The sequence below is a fragment of the Trichomycterus rosablanca genome, chromosome 6, assembly GCF_030014385.1.
Source record: "Trichomycterus rosablanca isolate fTriRos1 chromosome 6, fTriRos1.hap1, whole genome shotgun sequence".
NCBI classification, from domain to species: Eukaryota; Metazoa; Chordata; class Actinopteri; order Siluriformes; family Trichomycteridae; genus Trichomycterus; species Trichomycterus rosablanca.
Window position 1 is genome coordinate 48143898 of NC_085993.1, and position 19708 is coordinate 48163605.

The following is a 19708-nucleotide window of genomic DNA, read 5'->3' on the forward strand; positions in this document are numbered from 1 at the left end:
ACTGGATGGATTAAACATCTCACTGGACTAATGGTTTGAGAAGGACAAACTTTAAACAGTAAGTGAACTTTAAGTCTAAAAACAGTTAAAATATTGATCTATTTTTATAGCTTTTTCTCTTTTTAAGCTTAGATTATCTATCACCTACATTTGATTAAGATGGTGGAAAGTGTTCTTTCCTCTTCTTTGTTTATGAACTGAGAATTTAGATTTTATTTTTCCCCAATTTATATATAAATATATATTTTTCTAAGTAAGTCCTTTGAACAAAGTGCTGCTTGCATGGCAGGATAAAATAGTGGATAACAGAGCAAAGTGATATTCGATCCACACTGCACTCATGAAGCAAATGTGGAAACCATCTGTGAGAATATTTCATGTTTATGCAGTGAATTTTGCTGTATTATGCAATAGGTTTTTTCTGTTAATGAGTTACATGACACACAAATAAGATACATCCATCACACCATTCATTACCAGTCTTAGTTTTTTATATGTTTTATATGTTTATCCTTGAGCATTCTGTTGATTATAGTTAGGGCTTAAATTTGGATCCAAAGGTGTGGGTTGGGTTGAGGTTATTTAATGGTTGCCAACAAAGTAGGAACACTATTAGTGCAGGGCAGTGGTGGCTCGGCAGTTAAGGTACTGGACCAGTCCTCAGAAGGTTCAAGCCCCACTGCCACCTAATTGCAGGTGTTAGGCCTTTAACCTTTAGTTGTTTAAATTGAATTCAGACTTGAATTGTAAGCAGCTTTGTTAAAGTCTGCTAAATGTTTTACATTCATATAGTCAGTTTATTGTTTGTTTATTAGGATTTTAACGTCATGTTTTACACTTTTACATTCATGACAGGAACGGTAGTTACTCATTACACAAGATTCATCAGTTCACAAGTTTAATGTCAAACACAGTCACGGACAATTTTGTATCTCCAGTTCACCTGACTGCATGTTTTCGGACTGTGGGAGGAAACCCATGCAGACACAGAGAGAACATACAAACTCTACACAGAAATGACCCGGACCGCCCCACCTGGAGATCGAACCCAGGACCTTCTTGCTGTGAGGCGACAGTGCTACCCACTGAGCCACTGTGCTGCCTGGTTACAATTTAGCCAGTCTTCATTTTTAACATTAGAATTGAATTGAATTTTTATGGTAAACACATTTTACCAAATTTTATTTGTGGCCTTTGACACATGTGGGTTCAGCCTGCACATCTGTACTATACCTGTATTACCCACTGAAGCCAAGCTGACAAAAAGATTAAGATGCTCTGCACTTTAACAAGCAAATTTTTAGTCAAGTTAAGTCAAGTCAAATTTATTTGTATAGCGCTTTTTACATTGGACATTGTCTCAAAGCAACTTTACAGAATCCAGGACCAACAGACTAAAAACCCCTCTTGAGCAAGCTGAGGGCGACAGTGGCAAAGAAAAAACTCCCTTAAAAAAACTAAACCTGGAGAGGAACCAGACTCAGCAGGGACCCCATCCTTGGGTGGCCTGGAGGATCATTTAATGAATAGAATTTACACAAATCATACATAAACAAAATTGTATTGTAAATAGCTGTTATTAATCTTTAGATGTCATTTGACTTGGATAGACACATCTTATTTAACATTTAAAACATTTATTTAAATATCACCACAGTGGATCTGGTCTGCATGCCAGACTTGGCATAGTTTTTATACCAAATGCCCTTCCTGACACAACCTTCCTATTTATATCCGGCTTGGGACCGCCACTGAGAGTGCACTAACAAGTGCAACAAGCTCTGATAACCTGAAATAGACTTTTTACAAACAATACCTGAAGGTGGTGACTGAACATGCAACACTGGAGCTGTGCAGCACCACAATACCTGCTGCAAAACCCCCTAATTCTTTTTCATTATTATTACAATAATAATACAGCAAATTTTACATAAAAAGGCAGAGCTACTGGACATGTCATTTATCGAGGATCTGAAGATTAATGATGGCCTATGAAATTCCACAGAATTTAATCTCTTGATTTAATTTGCACTATTTTTACAAGTTTCACTGAGCAAGAAGAAAAGTTTATTAGGTTTTTCAAGGTTTGCGACATTATTGCATTGTCTGTTGACATTGAAAAAGACTCCATAAAATGTAAATCATTATTTTCCTGAAGTTTATCCATATTGAAAACGGCCACACATTATCTGAACTGATAGATATATGAAGGTGCAGGCTTTTTTTTAATGCGTCTCAGTCTAAGGATTGAGTAGAAATCTGATATATCTAGCAAAATCTGTCATTTAGATTTGAGACTGAAACCAGCAGCCTATTTTTGGTGCATCGTTTGTCCTAAAGCTCAACATCTGAGGAATCCATCTGGTTTCAATGCAGCTAAATGCAGAGAGCAGACGCAGACGCGTTCTCGCTCCTAACAGCAAGTCGTTTTGTGTGGATAAATACTGACATGTTGAGTATAGAAAAGTATAGATTTAGGTTTTCCTTCAGTTAACAGCAGATAATCATACAGGTAAACACTTACATTTCAGGTACAGGCTGGTTATTTTGTGTAGTTTAATTATTTAACCCATGTGCTGGACTGTTTATTCATTACTAGTGAGTGTTTTGTCACTCACATTTATAACTATGATGTCATGTACAGTGGGGGAAATAAGTATTTGATCCCCTGCTGATTTTGTAAGTTTACCCCCTTACAAAGACTTGAACAGTCTATAATTTTTATGGAAGGTTTATTTTAACAGAGAGAGACAGAATATCAACAAAAAATCCAGAAAAAAAACATTAAATAAAAGTTATAAATTAATTTGTATTTAATTAAGGGAAATAAGTATTTGATCCCCTACCAACCAGCAAGAATTCTGACCCCCACAGACCCATGAGGCACACAAATTAGTCCTGTCCCTGTATAAAAGACTCCTGTCACAGAATCAGTTTCTTCCGTTCAAATCTCTCGACCACCATGGGCAAGACCAAAGAGCTATCAAAGGACGTCAGGGACAAGATTGTAGACCTGCACAAGGCTGGATTTGGCTACAAGGCCATCAGCAAGAAGCTTGGTGAGAAAGAGACCACTGTTGGTGCGATAATTCGAAAATGGAAGAAATACAAGATCACAGTCAATCACCCTCACTCTGGAGCTCCATGCAAGATCTCACCTGGTGGGGTAAGAATGATTCTGAGAAAGGTGAGGTCAGTCCAGAATTACACTGGAGGAGCTTGTCAATGATCTCAAGGGAGCTGGGAGCAGAGAAATGCTAGATATGACCCCAAGAACACCATCCCCACCGGGCATTTCTTTGCCTCCAAACACGGCGAGTGGAGTTGATGCCAAAGAGCTCAATTTTGGTCTCATCTGACCATATCACATTCTCCCAAGCTTTCTCTGAATCATTCAGGTGTTCATTGGCAAACTTCAGACGGGCCTGTACATGAGCCTTCTTGAGCAGAGGGACTTTGCGGGCACTGCAGGATCTCAATCCTTTACGGCGAAGTGTGTTACTAATGGTTTTCTTGGTGACTGTGCTCCCAGCTCCCTTGAGATCATTGACAAGCTCCTCCCGTGTAATTCTGGACTGACCTCACCTTTCTCAGAATCATTCTTACCCCACCAGCTGAGATCTTGCATGGAGCTCCAGAGTGAGGGTGATTGACTGTGATCTTGTATTTCTTCCATTTTCGAATTATCGCACCAACAGTGGTCTCTTTCTCACCAAGCTTCTTGCTGATGGTCTTGTAGCCCATTCCAGCCTTGTGCAGGTCTACAATCTTGTCCCTGACGTCCTTTGATAGCTCTTTGGTCTTGCCCATGGTGGTCGAGAGATTTGAACGGAAGGAGTCTTTTATACAGGGACAGGACTAATTTGTGTGCCTCATGGGCACATAACCGGTCTGTGGGGGTCAGAATTCTTGCTGGTTGGTAGGGGATCAAATACTTATTTCCCTTAATTAAATACAAATTAATTTATAACTTTTATTTAATGTTTTTTTTCTCTATTTTTTGTTGATATTCTGTCTCTCTCTGTTAAAATAAACCTTCCATAAAATTATAGACTGTTCAAGTCTTTGTAAGGGGGTAAACTTACAAAATCAGCAGGGGATCAAATACTTATTTCCCCCACTGTATAGAGCTGCTCTGGATCTGAACTACACTTCATCTTGAGATGGTTTGCATTCTGTCATGATGTACGATGGAGCCATAAAAGTTGATAGCAAAGTTCTGAGGTTGATTAAGACCTAAGCTGAGATGCAAGCCTGTGCCAGCTGGCTCCCTATTAGCCACGTATTAAACCTTATAAAGCTGCATCATTCTTTCACAATTAATGTTATGTGGTATTTGCAGTTTGACTGTAGGGGAAACCAAGTATTTACCCACTTTTTTGTCATAAAATTTAATTCCAGAGCAGATTTCCACTGTGAATTTACACATGTAATGTTGTTTGTGTGACAGCGAGGATGAACCCACTATGCAGGACGCCTAACCTAAGCAGAACAATACTGTGGTGAAAGAGAACTAAATAAATGTAACCCACAAATAAATATAATAAAAATCCAAATAAAATTTGAAGCCCAAAGCACAGAGGCAATAGAACACATAGACTATTGTGTTATTGGAGCAGAGATATCACACTCCACAAGCTCACACAGAAACATAAATGGACTTTTGGACAACAGCGGTTTAAGCCTATGCTGTCCCTAGTGAATGTGTAAAACTTAGCTGACAATGCACCTGCCCCACCACAACACTGAAGACACACCCCTAGCGAAACACATGACCACAGAGAAGAGTTGAAAGAATTTTGATAAAAGGAAAGGGATAAAACTTAGTAAACACAGCACCAGCTACTTGGTCCACCAGAGAGAAGGGCTCAGTATATGTCAGGCAGCAGTTAAAAAGTAGCGGAGCAGCCGCTCCATCACAGACCCAGATTGCGTCCAGTGTGAATTTGCTTTTGGGGCTCTACTCAAAAGATGCTGTCACGCCACCTCTAGAGACAGAGTTTGTACAAAAAGATTAAAGAATGCCGGCAGGAGGAAAGCAGCAGTCACCTGAAAACATGTCCTTAGTGACCAAAAACCACTACTAATTGGTCACCTTATTGGCCAGTATACTAAATCTAGATGTTTTAACAATACATAATACATCAAACATAATAATTGGAGGTAAGTTAAGGTGCTTGCATGGTCTAGCCCAGCAGTCCTCAACCTTTTTTGCACCACGGACTGGTTTCATATAAGATATAATTTCACGGACCGGCGGGGGTGGGAGGATTTAAGATAGAGTAACTATAGAATGGAAAATCAGTGTGAATCCTGAGCTTTTTTCACTGCAATGAGATGCTGCTCCCACCTAGTGGTGATAGGAGAGACAATAACACTCAAAGTGTATTGAAAATGTAATTGCTCTTGTAGTGATCTCTAATTATTTATTATTTCTGTGCGGCCCGGCAATAAATGACCCACGGACCGGTACAGGTAACGGTTACAACTTTGTAAAGGCTTTGTGTGAAGTGTGTGTCCATCAGGGGAACCCTACTATGCATGGGGAATTAAAAATAATATATAAAAAAACTAAAACTTAAGAACGTTGTTGCTTCTTACTGCTTAGAATGAAGTCTTTATATTGCCTTAAGTACTGACTTAATCTAAGTCAGATTCTCATAAGAGTCTAACACCAGGTCTAAGTTACAAATCACTAAACTTGCGACATTATTTAGATTTAAGTTGAAACCCATGACTTGGGGACTACATCAATGTGATTGAATCTAGATTATAAATCTATAATTATAGACATTCCTTCTTTCGCCGCACATAATTCAAGCAGTACTGTGTGAACCGAGTGCTACTCTTATGAAAGGAAATGGAACAGGCATTCTGGCACGGGCAGTGTTTTTTTCTCACATAGCAAGGTTGTTGGGTTTAATGTGCCTCTAAAAACGCAAGGGAAATCTGGTCCTGCAGTTAGGTCTGTTTTCTGCAGGTGTCAAAACACAGCTAATAGAATTCCTTTATATAACTTATAGTCATGAGTCGACTATTAATATCCAAACTGATTGTAATTAGTGTCCTGTGTTATGATCATGAGAATATAAACCTGATAGCTGCAACATTTGCTGACATCCAATTAATCAGAAGTGTAACTGAGTAACATTGGCCTAAAAAATGCTAATCAGATGATTTATAGGCTGCTTATTTAATATAATTTAACTCACGTGTCAAACTTAAGGGCCAAACCCGGCCTGCCACGTCATGTTATGTGGCCAGCAAGAGCTTAAAAGATGTATGATTGTCTTTAAATACACTGTAAAATCGTACATAAACTGCATCTCCCACAATGCATGCCGATTTTGTGTCCCGCAAAGTGACCGCATCCCGGCACTAGATGGTGGTGTTTCTACATCAGTGTTTAACTGAGGCGGTTTTCCAACAAGTGATGCTGAGAAATATTTACAAATAATCCCAAAATGTACAAGAAGAGAAAATTAAAGAAATTGAAGGAGGAAATTTAATGAAAGATGTAAAAGTGAAAACAAGTTTGTGCTATAAGAAGAGAAAGCGGTACGTCTCTTGTGTTATGAGGCCGTGTCTGTGGTAAAAGAGTACAATATAAATGTAGATATACTACATTATAAATATACGGTATAAATTTGGCATTTTGACCAACACAGAATTTTGCCTCCAAAAAAAAACAACAAATTGTCCAAGACTTAAAAGGCAGACTGCAATCACAGCAGGATACGTTACAATCGGCCCTTTGAGGGCCACCATAATGCAGATGTGACCCTCAGTTAAAATGACTTTGATACCCCTCATTTAACTTGTACTTTTGCTTATACTTTCTGTAAACTGTCGATATCAGTCATGTTATTTCACTGGTGTTTTATTGCAGTTGTCATCTGAAGCTAGAATGACCATTTGCTTTTGATTTTATGCAATTCTATAAAAATAAAACCCACACAATGTCCATTGCCATCAGAGATGTGAAAGCAGCGTGAAACAAACAGCACATGTTCTCTCATGTGAGTGTGTTAATATATTGTATCTCTGTGAATGTGTAAAGCTTAGTTAAAGGATGAGATGTTCATTCTAGCACTACGCAACATGCTCTGAATTGTTTTTAGGTCACAATAAAGTCTGTGGCATTGGGCTTAGGGTACCCTCTATGTTTAAAGCTCTATGCCTTTAACAGTTTGGGCCATTTAAATTATTAACGAATATAGATAAATAGATGTGATTTTTTAGAAAAGTTATTTACATATGTTGGATCATGATGTGATTCATCAAAACACCCACAGAAAGACTCGTATGAAACATCTGAGGTTGGTCAGGCTGCCCACAACACACAACAAAGTGATTTCTTGATTTACTAGAAACTAAAGTGAAAATGCAACAGCGACCAGGGTCACCATGACCAGTAAAGAAAACAGTCCTCTTCAATGTAGAATTGTCTTTTAAACTACAGTAGACCCTTGACTTATGAATTTATTTGGTTCCGAAGGGCTGTTCTTAAGTCAAAATGTTCATTAGTTAAAGCCATTTTTCCCATAAGAAATCATGTAAATAGAATTAATCCATTCGTACGTTAACTTGAAAAAGATCGTTCGTGGTAAAGTGTTCATAACTCAAGGGTCTACTGTATATTAAATTTAAATATTTTTCTTGCTAGCTCACTTGTAATGCATGCATAATGTGACTCTTTTAATCATTTAATATAAGAGTTATATTGCAAAAAAGTACAGCTTATAATAATGCACTTTGCAATAATAATAATAATATAATTTTACTTTTCTGTACAGATAAATTACATCACATTAATTACATCAGAATGGATAACAACAAATTAGGCAAATACACTGATCAAGCATAGCATTATGACCTTCCTTATATTGTGTTGGTCCCCTTTTTGCTGCCAAAACAGCCCAGACCCGTCAAAGCATGGACTCCACCAGACCCCTGAAGGTGTGCTGAGGTATCTGGCACCAAGATGTTAGCAGCAGATCCTTTAACTCCTGTAAGTTGCGATGTGGGGACTTGTTAGTCCAGCCTTCACTCCCCACGTGCATCAATGAGCCTTGGCCGCCCATGACCCTGTCGCCGGTTTACCACTGTTCCTTCCTTGGACCATTTTGATAGATACTGACCACTGCAGACCGGGAACACCCCACAAGAGCTGCAGTTTTGGAGATGCGCTGACCCAGTTGTCCAGCCATCACAATTTGGCCCTCGTCAAACTCACTCAAATCCTCATGCTCGTGCATTTTTTCCTGCTTCTAACATCAACTTTGAGGATAAAATGTTCACTTGCTGCGTAATATATCCCCCCCACTAACAGGGGCCATGATGAAGAGATAATCAGTGTTATTCACTTCACCTCTCAATGGTCATAATGTTATGCCTTGTCGGTTTATTTTTCTGTGGCACCACCATGCAGTTTTTCCCAAACCTAAATGATAAAACCCATCTAAAACTGGACAACACTCCTCAGTTTTGGGAGAATGAATGTTACTCTAACTCTGCTTTTTACTAAATGACACACAGGAAATAAAGACAGTTCAGTAGTTTGTAAAACGTTTAAACAAAGATAAACTTAGTTTAACAATCTGCAACTCCATGGTGTTTAGGTGAGCTGGACAGTTTAAAATTAGAAGTAGTGAGATGTAAATGAATGCCCAGCACATCATCCAGTTACAAACAAGAACATGTTAGGAACCACACCCACACTAACACAGAGTTATCCTTGTAATTTCAGAGAAACAGAATATATACTTTAAAGGAAAAAGGAAGTTTGTAAATCCTTGTAAATAAACTGGCTAAAATTTTTCTTATACACTAAATGGCTAAAAGTATGTAAACATCTGACCATGTGTTTGTTGAACCTCCCAACCCGCATGCCCACTTTGGGATGGATTAAAAATATATATTGTTTATTTAATCATGTGTTTGTAGTTGCTGAGTCACAGTCCTATTACATCGTCCAGCTTGTATTAAGCTAATAGAGATGAACCACATCTCTCATAACTTTTTATGCTCTTTGAACTCAAATCTCAGCTGTGGTGGGCTAGTGCATTAGTCCGCTGCACCCCTCTGGCACTACCTTAACCTTGAGGAAGTAAAGCAGCCCTGAACCATGATGCTCCCTCCACCAGGTTTCACAGTTTGAATAGAGTTTAGCTGTACACCTCCTGGTTTCTACACACACTGTCCATTTTATCAGCTCCACTTACCATATAGAAGCACTTTGTAGTTCTACAATTACTGAACGTAGTCCATTTATTTCTCTACATACTTTTTTAGCCTGTTTCACCCTGTTCTTCAATGGTCAGGACCCCCACAGGACCACTACAGAGCAGGTATTATTTAGGTGGTGGATCATTCTCAGCACTGCAGTGACACTGACATGGTGGTGTGTTAGTGTGTGTTGTGCTGGTATGAGTGGATCAGACACAGCAGCGCTGCTGGAGTTTTTAAATACCGTGTCCACTCACTGTCCACTCTATTAGACACTCCTACCTAGTTGGTCCACCTTGTAGATGTAAAGTCAGAAACAATCGCTCATCTATAGCTGCTGTTTGAGTTGGTCATCTTGTAGACCTTCATCAGTGGTCACAGGACGCTGCCCACAGGGCGCTGTTGGCTGGATGTTTTTGGTTGATGGACTATTGTCAGTCCAGCAGTGACAGTGAGGTGTTTAAAATCTCTATCAGTAGATCCACCCTTCTTGCCTCATATTAACAATTCAAAAGACTGACTTTTGGAGACATTGTTAGGGTATTTCAGATAACTGTTTCAGGCTGATTGCATAGGATTAAGTAAACGTTTAATAAGGGAATTAAAAGTGTTTGTGTTATTAGTTTGGGCAGAATGAGTTTATTATTATAACTTCAGGCCACACTTTTATGACTTTGCATGAAACTGTCTGAGGGCTGAAGTATGACCATAAAATGATTTTGTAGGTCATGAGGAAGAAATGAGACACTTTCTAGGAAAAGCAGATGTTGAGTTACCTTGGAAGAATGGATGCAATAATGTAGTTTTAAACTTTTGGGCTACAAAGCAAGAAATAGGAATACATTTACAGCTGTTCTGCTGAGAACTGACATTAATTGTGAAATGCTAAACTTTCATGTCAGTTTGCTTTCACACATAGGGTGGGTCTTTCACTAACCAAATGTGTTTCATAAAAATCATTCACATAAAATAACATCAAACAAGAACGCATGATTAATTACAGTCTGACACAACCTGATATCTCAGCCAACTCCCTTCTGTGACATTTAAAAAGCTCACCTACGCATTAAGCATAATTAGATAATCAATCAAGCAAAGAAAAGTGGCAAAGCAGGATTTAACGATCAGGACTGTGTGGCACTCATAATGCTTATATAATTTCCATTCATTTATTTTTACTAAGCACTTTATCCCTTTTAGAGTCATTGTGGGTTTGGAGTGGGTATCACTGTCGCCGCACAGCAAGAAGGTCCTGGGTTCGATCCCCAGGTGGGGTGGTCCGGGTCCTTTCTGTGTGGAGTTTGCATGTTCTCCCCGTGTTCGCTTGGGTTTCCCTCGGGTGCTCCGGTTTCCTCCCACAGTCCAAAAACATGCAGCCAGGCTAACTGGAGACACTGAATTGTCCTATAGGTACCCACCCGCTAGGATGCATAAACCAGTGCATTGTAGTGCCGGTCCCAAGCCCGGATAAATTTGATAAATTGATTGAGAGTCATTGTGGGTTTGGTGCTTCACATGTTAGAATTTGCACATTTTCCGTAATGTTATATTAATGTTACATCCAAGTGTGAAGTAAAATCTATGAAAATGTGTAGAATGTCTATGATTGTAATACCCTCTGCATATGTTCAGAATCTAAGCCCAAATATTTTATAGTTTTGTACACATAGTTACACCAAATTGCTCAATCAGGTACACCTATGAGCACCCCACCATACAGGTAAACTTGCACAAGTACTGATTGCTGCTCATATGTTTCTTTTACACTCTGTAACCCCATGTACCCCATTTATCAATCAAAGGAGACCCTGTAGGACTCTTACTGACTAGATGTTATTAGGATGGTGGACCATTCTCAGAACTGCAATGACATGTTAATGTTCTAGTTTGTGTTTTGTATTGGTATGAGTGTATCAGGTGCAGCAGTTTTGGGATTTTTAAACCACAATATCAGGGCTAGCTAGAAAGAGACAAGCATTCGACAAACCAAAAAAAATATTAAGCCAATCAAAAATGATCAGAAAGTGTCCACTGATTAAGGACTCAAGTAAGATTAACACACATTGTGCATGAAAAAGACGACAGATCTAGTGTCTAACTCCACACCTACAACAGACGCTTACTGGGTATGTGTTCTTAATAAAGGGGCCAGTACATTTAAACAGTATCTACAAATCCCAACAACACTGCTGCACCTGAACAACACAAACTACCCTGTCAGAATTATGGTTGTGTAATTGCAGTGCTGTGAATGATCCACCAGCCAAATATCATCAGGTCAGTGGAGCTCTTATTGTAGTCACGTTTGATTGGTAAAATGGGTTACGGGGAAAGAAGGGGTGACAAGTAGTACAAGAAGTACATGAGTAACAATGGGCAACAGTAATTACCTGAATACCCACAAAGTTCTGTGTGGTGGGTGCTTATATGAGGGTTCTTCAAAAAGTTTCTGCACTTTTTTTTAACTCTATTTATCAAGAATATCAAAAACAAATGACATCACTTTTCTACATAATCACCTTCCGATGCATTTTAACTTTTTAATGCCATCAGCAAAAAAGTTTTTTGGTTGAGCGCATAACCACTGATGCACCACTGCTTTCACATCATCACATGAAAATCTTCTTCCTCTTAAAGCTTCTTTGAGTGTCCAAAAAGGTGGAAATCAGATGGAGCTAAATCCAGACTATACAGTGCCTTGCAAAAGTATTCAGCCCCCTTGAACTTTTCAACCTTTTGCCACATTTCAGGCTTCAAACATAACGATATGAAATTGTAATTTTTTGTGAAGAATCAACAACAAGTGGGACACAATCGTTTGGATTGGATTATTGGATATTTTAAACTTTTTTTAGAAATAAAAAACTGAAAAGTGGGGCGTGCAATATTATTCAGCCCCCTTGCGTTAATACTTTGTAGCGCCACCTTTTGCTGCGATTACAGCTGCAAGTCGCTTGGGGTATGTCTCTATCAGTTTTGCACATCGAGATACTGAAATTTTTGCCCATTCTTCCTTGCAAAACAGCTCGAGCTCAGTGAGGTTGGATGGAGAGCGTTTGTGAACAGCAGTTTTCAGCTCTTTCCACAGATTCTCGATGGGATTCAGGTCTGGACTTTGACTTGGCCATTCTAACACCTGGATACGTTTATTTGTGAACCATTCCATTGTAGATTTTGCTTTATGTTTTGGATCATTGTCTTGTTGGAAGATAAATCTCCGTTCCAGTCTCAGGTCTTTTGCAGACTGCAACAGGTTTTCTTCCAGAATGGTCCTGTATTTGGCTCCATCCATCTTCCCATCAATTTTAACCATCTTCCCTGTCCCTGCTGAAGAAAAGCAGGCCCAAACCATGATGCTGCCACCACCATGTTTGACAGTGGGGATGGTGTGTTCAGGGTGATGAGCTGTGTTGCTTTTACGCCAAACATAATGTTTTGCATTGTGGCCAAAAAGTTCGATTTTGGTTTCGTCTGACCAGAGCACCTTCTTCCACATGTTTGGTGTGTCTCCCAGGTGACTTTTTATAGATATCTTTGAGAAATGGCTTTCTTCTTGCCACTCTTCCATAAAGGCCAGATTTGTGCAGTGTACGACTGATTGTGTCCTATGGACAGAGTCTCCCACCTCAGCTGTAGATCTCTGCAGTTCATTCAGAGTGATCATGGGCCTCTTGGCTGCATCCCTGATCAGTCTTCTCCTTGTTTGAGCTGAAAGTTTAGAGGGACGGCCGGGTCTTGGTAGATTTGCAGTGGTCTGATACTCCTTCCATTTCAATATGATCGCTTGCACAGTGCTCCTTGAGATGTTTAAAGCTTGGGAAATCTTTTTGTATCCAAATCCGGCTTTAAACTTCTCCACAACAGTATCTCGGACCTGCCTGGTGTGTTCCTTGGTCTTCATGATGCTCTCTGCGCTTTAAACAGAACTCTGAGACTGTCACAGAGCAGGTGCATTTATACGGAGACTTGATTACACACAGGTGGATTCTATTTATCACCATCAGTCATTTAGGTCAACTTTGGATCATTCAGAGATCCTCACTGAACTTCTGGAGTGAGTTTGCTGCACTGAAAGTAAAGGGGCTGAATAATATTGCACGCCCCACTTTTTAGTTTTTTATTTCTAAAAAAAGTTTTAAATATCCAATAAATTTCGTTCCACTTCACGATTGTGTCCCACTTGTTGTTGATTCTTCACAAAAAATTACAATTTCATATCGTTATGTTTGAAGCCTGAAATGTGGCAAAAGGTTGAAAAGTTCAAGGGGGCTGAATACTTTTGCAAGGCACTGTAAGTGTCTCTCAGTCAGAGAGTCAGTCTCGGTCAGTCAGTCTCGGTCAGACATGACCGATCACTACTTCTCCCATTCTCACCACTTTCTACCAAAATATAAAAGTGCAGAAACTTTTGGAAGATCCCACATAAATAAATCTACCTGATAAATGCTTGGTAAACATATGCAGTCAAATAACAAAAGTTGTCATGCCATGATCACTATGAACTGATTTGCACTCCTAATAGGGAACAAGTGGACACAATAGAATAACAGAGCTACCAATGGTTGAATGGCCATCTTTGCATATGCATCGTAATATAAGATAGGATAAGATATCCTTTATTTGTCATATATACATATACAGTTGTACAGTACAATGAAATTGTTTCTTCGCATATCCCAGCCTGTTTGAAAGTTGGGGTCAGAGCACAGGGTCAGCCATCATACAGCAGGCAGGATTAAGGGCCTTGCTCAAGGACCCAACAGTGGTTGCATAGCAGAGCCTGGATTTGAACTGCCAATCTTCCGGTTAATAGCCCAAAGCTCTACCCACTAGGCTACCACTGTCCCTAACTAGCAAATTAGTTCATAATATCCACTGGTTCATGTTTATTTACAAAACTCTTCTTGGTTACTCTCACCCTTATCCAACACAGTCACTGCAGCCGGTGTTTGAGGCCAAGTATAATACAGGGTCAGATTATATCTAAGTAAAAACCCCTAAATCGACTGGAATCGTTTAAGGATTTAATCAAAGACATATTTAATAATCCTTGTAATTGTTTTTTGTGATGTGTTGTGTGATGTTTCTCTCTTCTCTTTGCTTTCTTTTCCCTTTTTCCCTCTTCTCCTTGTTTTCATTGTAAATAATACTTGTTTTTAATGGCTTGCCTGGTTAAATAAAGAATAATAATAACAATAAACCCTCTCACTGCTGGGGTCAAGCACTCAGGCCTTTATTATTCTCTTGGTGTACTCATCACATGCACTCACTCAACCGTATAGATTATAGTAAAGACTGACTGAGTATTTCACCTTTTTTACATTTTTATTTACATCTTTCATTTACATCTTTTCCTCTAGACCAGGCGTGTCCAAAGTCTGGCCCACGGGCCAATCACGGCCCGACGTCGGATTTTATACGGCCAGGAGAGTCAAACTAAAATAATCAATCATACAAATTCAACATGCAAGTCCTCTTTGTACCAGATGGTGGCTGCAACACTGTGTAAGAACGCATTCATATGAGAAGCAGCAAAACTGCGAATGAGACGCACTTATTGATATGACGAGTTAAAAACGACAAAGGCAGTACGAACAATTAATGTGGACAAAATGTAATGTGACGTACTGTACTAAAATAACGACCTAAGAATTTCAGTGGTAGAAAAAACTTATGACCAGTAATAATTTTGAGTTCCTGTGTCGTACTTTTAGTACATAAAGCTATGTTAACTTTTTTTTTCCGTAAATGCGTCTTTGAGTTTTTGAAAGTTTTACATTGCTGTTGTTGTTTGCTGTGTGAAAATTAAATTAATAAATAACGTTTACATTTTCGGCATTAAGCAGACGTTTTTATCCAAAGCGACTCTCAGTAGAGTGACAGTATATAGTCTAAGCAATTGAGGCCTTGCTCAAGGGCCCAACAGTGGCAACCTGGCAGTAGTGGGGCTTGAACCAGCAACCTTTGGATTATTAATCCAGTACCTTAACTGCTAGACCACAACTGTCCCACTGTCCCAAGTAACAGTGTATTTATATGCATATTTTATTGTTTAAAATAATGTCATCAGGGACTGTTGGCCCTCGGGCACTTTCACATTATTAAATACATTTACATTTACATTTTCTGCATTTAGCAGATGCTCTTATCCAGAGCAACTTACAGAAGTGCTTTCATAGTAAACATTTAATTTCTCTAGTTTAGGTAAACAACAGTTGAAGAACACAAATCTGCTGAAACCTGTTAGAACCAAAATGGGGGTTTTTTTTTTGGAAATGGAAATTTTTTTTAGTAAATAAGTACAAGTCAGCTTAAGTGCTTAGTAAAAAGGTGGGTTTTTAATTGTTTTTTAAAGATATGGCCCTCCTTGAAAAAAGTTTGGACACCACTGCTCTAGACATTTTATTGAGAGTTTAGGGTGAGTTTGTCTGCTCACCATTTGTACATGAGTATGCATGGTATTGATTGATTGTATCATGCAGTATGCCTGGTCCAGAAGAATTGGGCACTTGTTATGTTTGTCCAGTCATTTATTAAAGGTTTTTCTTTGATTTGTCATCTGTTTATACTAGAAAAGAAAGCTCCAGTTTTACCCAGCATAAAGATCTTATCTTACTAATCTAAAATGCAGGCATGGTAAGAATTCTGCGAAAGTAGCATTTTTTTGCGAAGTACTATTTCAAACATAGGAAATATTTTACATCTGCCCTAATTTGTATGTCTGCTTTCCAACAACGTCTAGTAAATTGCAATCAGGTTTAAAATTTGTATGATTAAAAAGGACACACATACTGTAATGTCAGGGTTTGCTATCTTTTCATCTTGATCTATTCAGGCTTCTCATGATAGCTTCATACTAGACAAACCACAAGTATGCGCTCTCTCCTCGCTGCTTCTGAGCGGTCTCTTATTACTGTAACTGCCGGGCTCTGTTTCTGTGTCTTCCATAATCACTCCCATCTGCCATCTTGTAAAATAACTCCATGAACTATGACAAATGGCACAAATTTAGCAGAGGGGTACAAATTACAATGCCATCATTTTATCAAATCATTACAATATTTGTAAGATCTACAAATTTTTATACTGAGTTTAAACAGCATGTGTATCAGTTGGCTTTCTCTTGTAACATTTAGTCCAGAATGTGATTTTTATTATATGTAAATTGAAAGTTCTTTAGTCTGTGTTTATGTGTGCACATAGAAGCTGATATGTATAAGTTCTTGAGGACAGTCCTGAGCTCCAATAGAGCTTGACCAATATGACAATTTTACCACGAATACCTGGATTAATCATCATATTTTTTAGGGGTATTTAACAGATACTTTTATTCAAAGCGAATTACAATTGTTATTGAATACAATTTTAGCAATTGAGGGTTGAGAGCTATGATCAGGGGCCCAACAGAAGCTTGGCAGTGGTTGGGCTTGAACCATTTACATTTTTGGCATTTAGCAGACGCTTTTATCCAAAGCTACTTACAGTCTGAGATTAAAGTGTTAAAGGCAGTGGTGGGGTTTGAACCAGGAACCTTCTGCTCACTAGTCCAGTACCTTAACTGCTAGCCTACAACTGCCTACCAGCCACATTCTGATTACCGCTGAGCTACCGCTGAGCCCCAGTACTGATGTAATGCCTAATTATCTATCTTGCAAAAACAGCATAAACACAGTTTTTATTATTTTTAATAAATAAATACAAGAAAACAATTTTTGTACTTACTACTTCATCCTGCTCAGGGCTGCAGTGGGTCCAGTACCAGGAAAACACTGAGTGTAAGCCAGAAACACACCCCAGACTGGTAGCCAATTAATCACAACTAATAATAATAATAATTATAATAATAATTCTTTGTTTGTTTATTATGATTTTAACGTCATGTTTTACACTTTGGTTACATTCATGACAGAAACGCTAGTTATCATTACACAAGATTCATCAGTTCACAAGTTTTAATATCGAACCCAGGACCTTGCAACAGTGCTACCCACTGAGCCACCGTGCCGCCCAATAATAATAATAATTTATTTAATAATAATTATTTAAAAACTGTCTTATAATGCTTTTGCTGTGTTGAAAAAAAACATATAAAAGTCTTGGTCTATTTGCAAGAAATAGTTAACAGTTAAACGGAAACAGACAAAGCAGAAAACAGTCTAATACCGAATGTTCATATATGGGCCACACCCACCCACGCAGCTCTGGGAGCAGAGTTGTGTTTGGCTGGTGATGAATCCTGTGGGAGGAAAGAACTCTTCTACTATTCAACTGTGATCCACATGTGAGATGTTTTTAACTGTGCGACCAGTACATTGGACATACGCAACACTCCTCTTATTGAGCTCTTATTGGTTCAGGACTAGTTTTGAAGAAACAAGAGTCCCTAATTTAATATAAAAAAAAATAATAATGTCAGCAGGTTTAGAAGGATAGATTAAACTGACTCAAAAGACTACATTAAGCACTGACAAATATTAGTATACACACCACTGAGTAGGGCAGATGTAGTTTAGGTACTTGCCTAGTACTTAAGGTTAAGGTACTTGCCTAGTACTCAGAGGGTAGAGGTTCAAGCACCACTGCCAAGTTGCTACTGTTGGGCCCTTGAGCAAGGCACTTAACCCTCAACTGCTCAAATCGTCAGTCATAATTGTAAGTCACTTTGGATAAATGCCACAAATGTAAACATCATTTCATAAGGGTTAGTGGAAGCTCAGTGGTTAAGGTAAAGGGCTAGTAATCGGAAGGTTGCTGGTTCAAACCAAACATCTGCCAGGTTGTCACTGTTGGGCCCTTGAGCAAGACCCTTAACCCTCAATTGCTTGCAATGTATACAGTCACAATGAATGAAATGCATCTGCTAAATGCCAAATATGTAAATAAGTTAAAGTAAAATACCTCAGTTAGCTGCCCAGTTTAATTCTGTCATTTTCCTGTTTACTTCACATTCTAGTCTTGCATAACCCTCTGTGAGCAACATGTGTCCAGAAAACAACAAAAAATGATGTAGCAACTGTAGCAAACAACACTGATCATCCAGCATGCTTGTCTTTTTCATATTTTCCATTATTATGATGGAATTTTGTAAGACAGTCTATTGGAATTATTACAAGTCTCAGAAGAGCGTATATAAAAGGGTAACATAAGGGGAACAGCTTTGATATTTTCATGTTTTTGAATAACTAATCGAGCCAATTCAAAAGCTAAGTCTCTTACAGAGATGTTCAAAAGTCACAAAATACGAGTCTGAGTCAAGTCACGAGTCAAGTTACGAGTCAAGTTACGAGTCAATATAATCTACACAAAACATATATTGGAAATGTAGCGTAGAAATAAACAAATATTCTGTAAATTCAGATAAAAAAACAACAACAGATTAGCGACTGTATTTTGCCGTTTTACTTAGTGCCTTTACTTTCCTAGTCATTGTGCAAATGAATGTAATTTCCGTAACAAGAAGGTTCCAGTTAAAAGCTTAAACTGATACGTTTTGTTTTCATTGCAAAACACAAGTGGCGATAAATCACGGCACAGCGGCCAAAATCCAAAACACAACAAAAAAAATCATAACCACTGCTTACCTTAGCTTCTGTTCTTCCAGATGCTATTAAACTTATAAGCGTGTGTCCCATTAAGAATCTAATCTGTTATTTTGTAAATGTGTTTATAATTAAAAACCTCCAAACTTTTCCCTGTTGTGAAGTAAAACATGAACTCGTTAGAAAGACGATCAAGCGTTTCACTAACAATCATCTGTGTGATGCTGCAAACTGAATGAATGCAAATAACAGCATTTCTTACTAAAAATTAAAATCAGAAGGTCTGATTGGTTCAGAAAGCGGTTCTTACAGTCATTAGCGCCAGTTCTGTAGGAGCGTTCCATTCACACCAGCTGTTCCAGTGAAGTGCACTATGTAGGGTATTCCACCATTTGAAGTGAGATTCCAATCCAAAGGAGGGAGCAGGGAGCGATGCTTCATCACTACGCTGGAAGCTGGCTGAAACATTTAGCCATTGTGTGCGTTGTGGGTTGAAACGACTGGAGCGTTATTAGAGAGCAGAAAATGACACGATCAGAATGATGGCGGATCATATATATATATATACATTGTCACACATAACTAATGTTAACACATGCTGACTTTTGTTGTATACAAGTCATTTTTTACAAGTTGAGTCACGAGTCGAGTCCGAGTCATTTGAAACGAGTCCGAGTCGAGTCTGAAGTCGCTGTGTGTGCAGACTCGAGTCCCCATCTCTGGTCTCTTGATGTCTTTAATGTCTTCAAAACACGATTAAAAACCCTCCTCTTTACTACACACTTAAGCTGAGAACTAACGTACTTACAAACGATCTTATTCATTTCTTATTAAGAAAATGTTCTAACGGCTTCAGCAGATTTGTGTTCTTGGACTGTTGTTTACTTAAACTAGAGTAAGAAAATGTTTACTGTGGAAGCTCTTCTGTAAGTTGCTCTGCT

At 38.6% G+C, this 19708-nt stretch overlaps 1 protein-coding gene across 1 annotated transcript in view; it reads left to right on the forward strand.

Moving 5' to 3' along the window:
* Positions 1-19708, forward strand: part of ddr2a (discoidin domain receptor tyrosine kinase 2a) — a 60609-nt gene continuing 40901 nt past the window's right edge. The window contains exon 1 of the mRNA XM_062997078.1: positions 1-58. The gene's annotated coding sequence lies outside the window, so the exon portion shown is untranslated. The remainder of the gene's footprint in view (positions 59-19708) is intronic.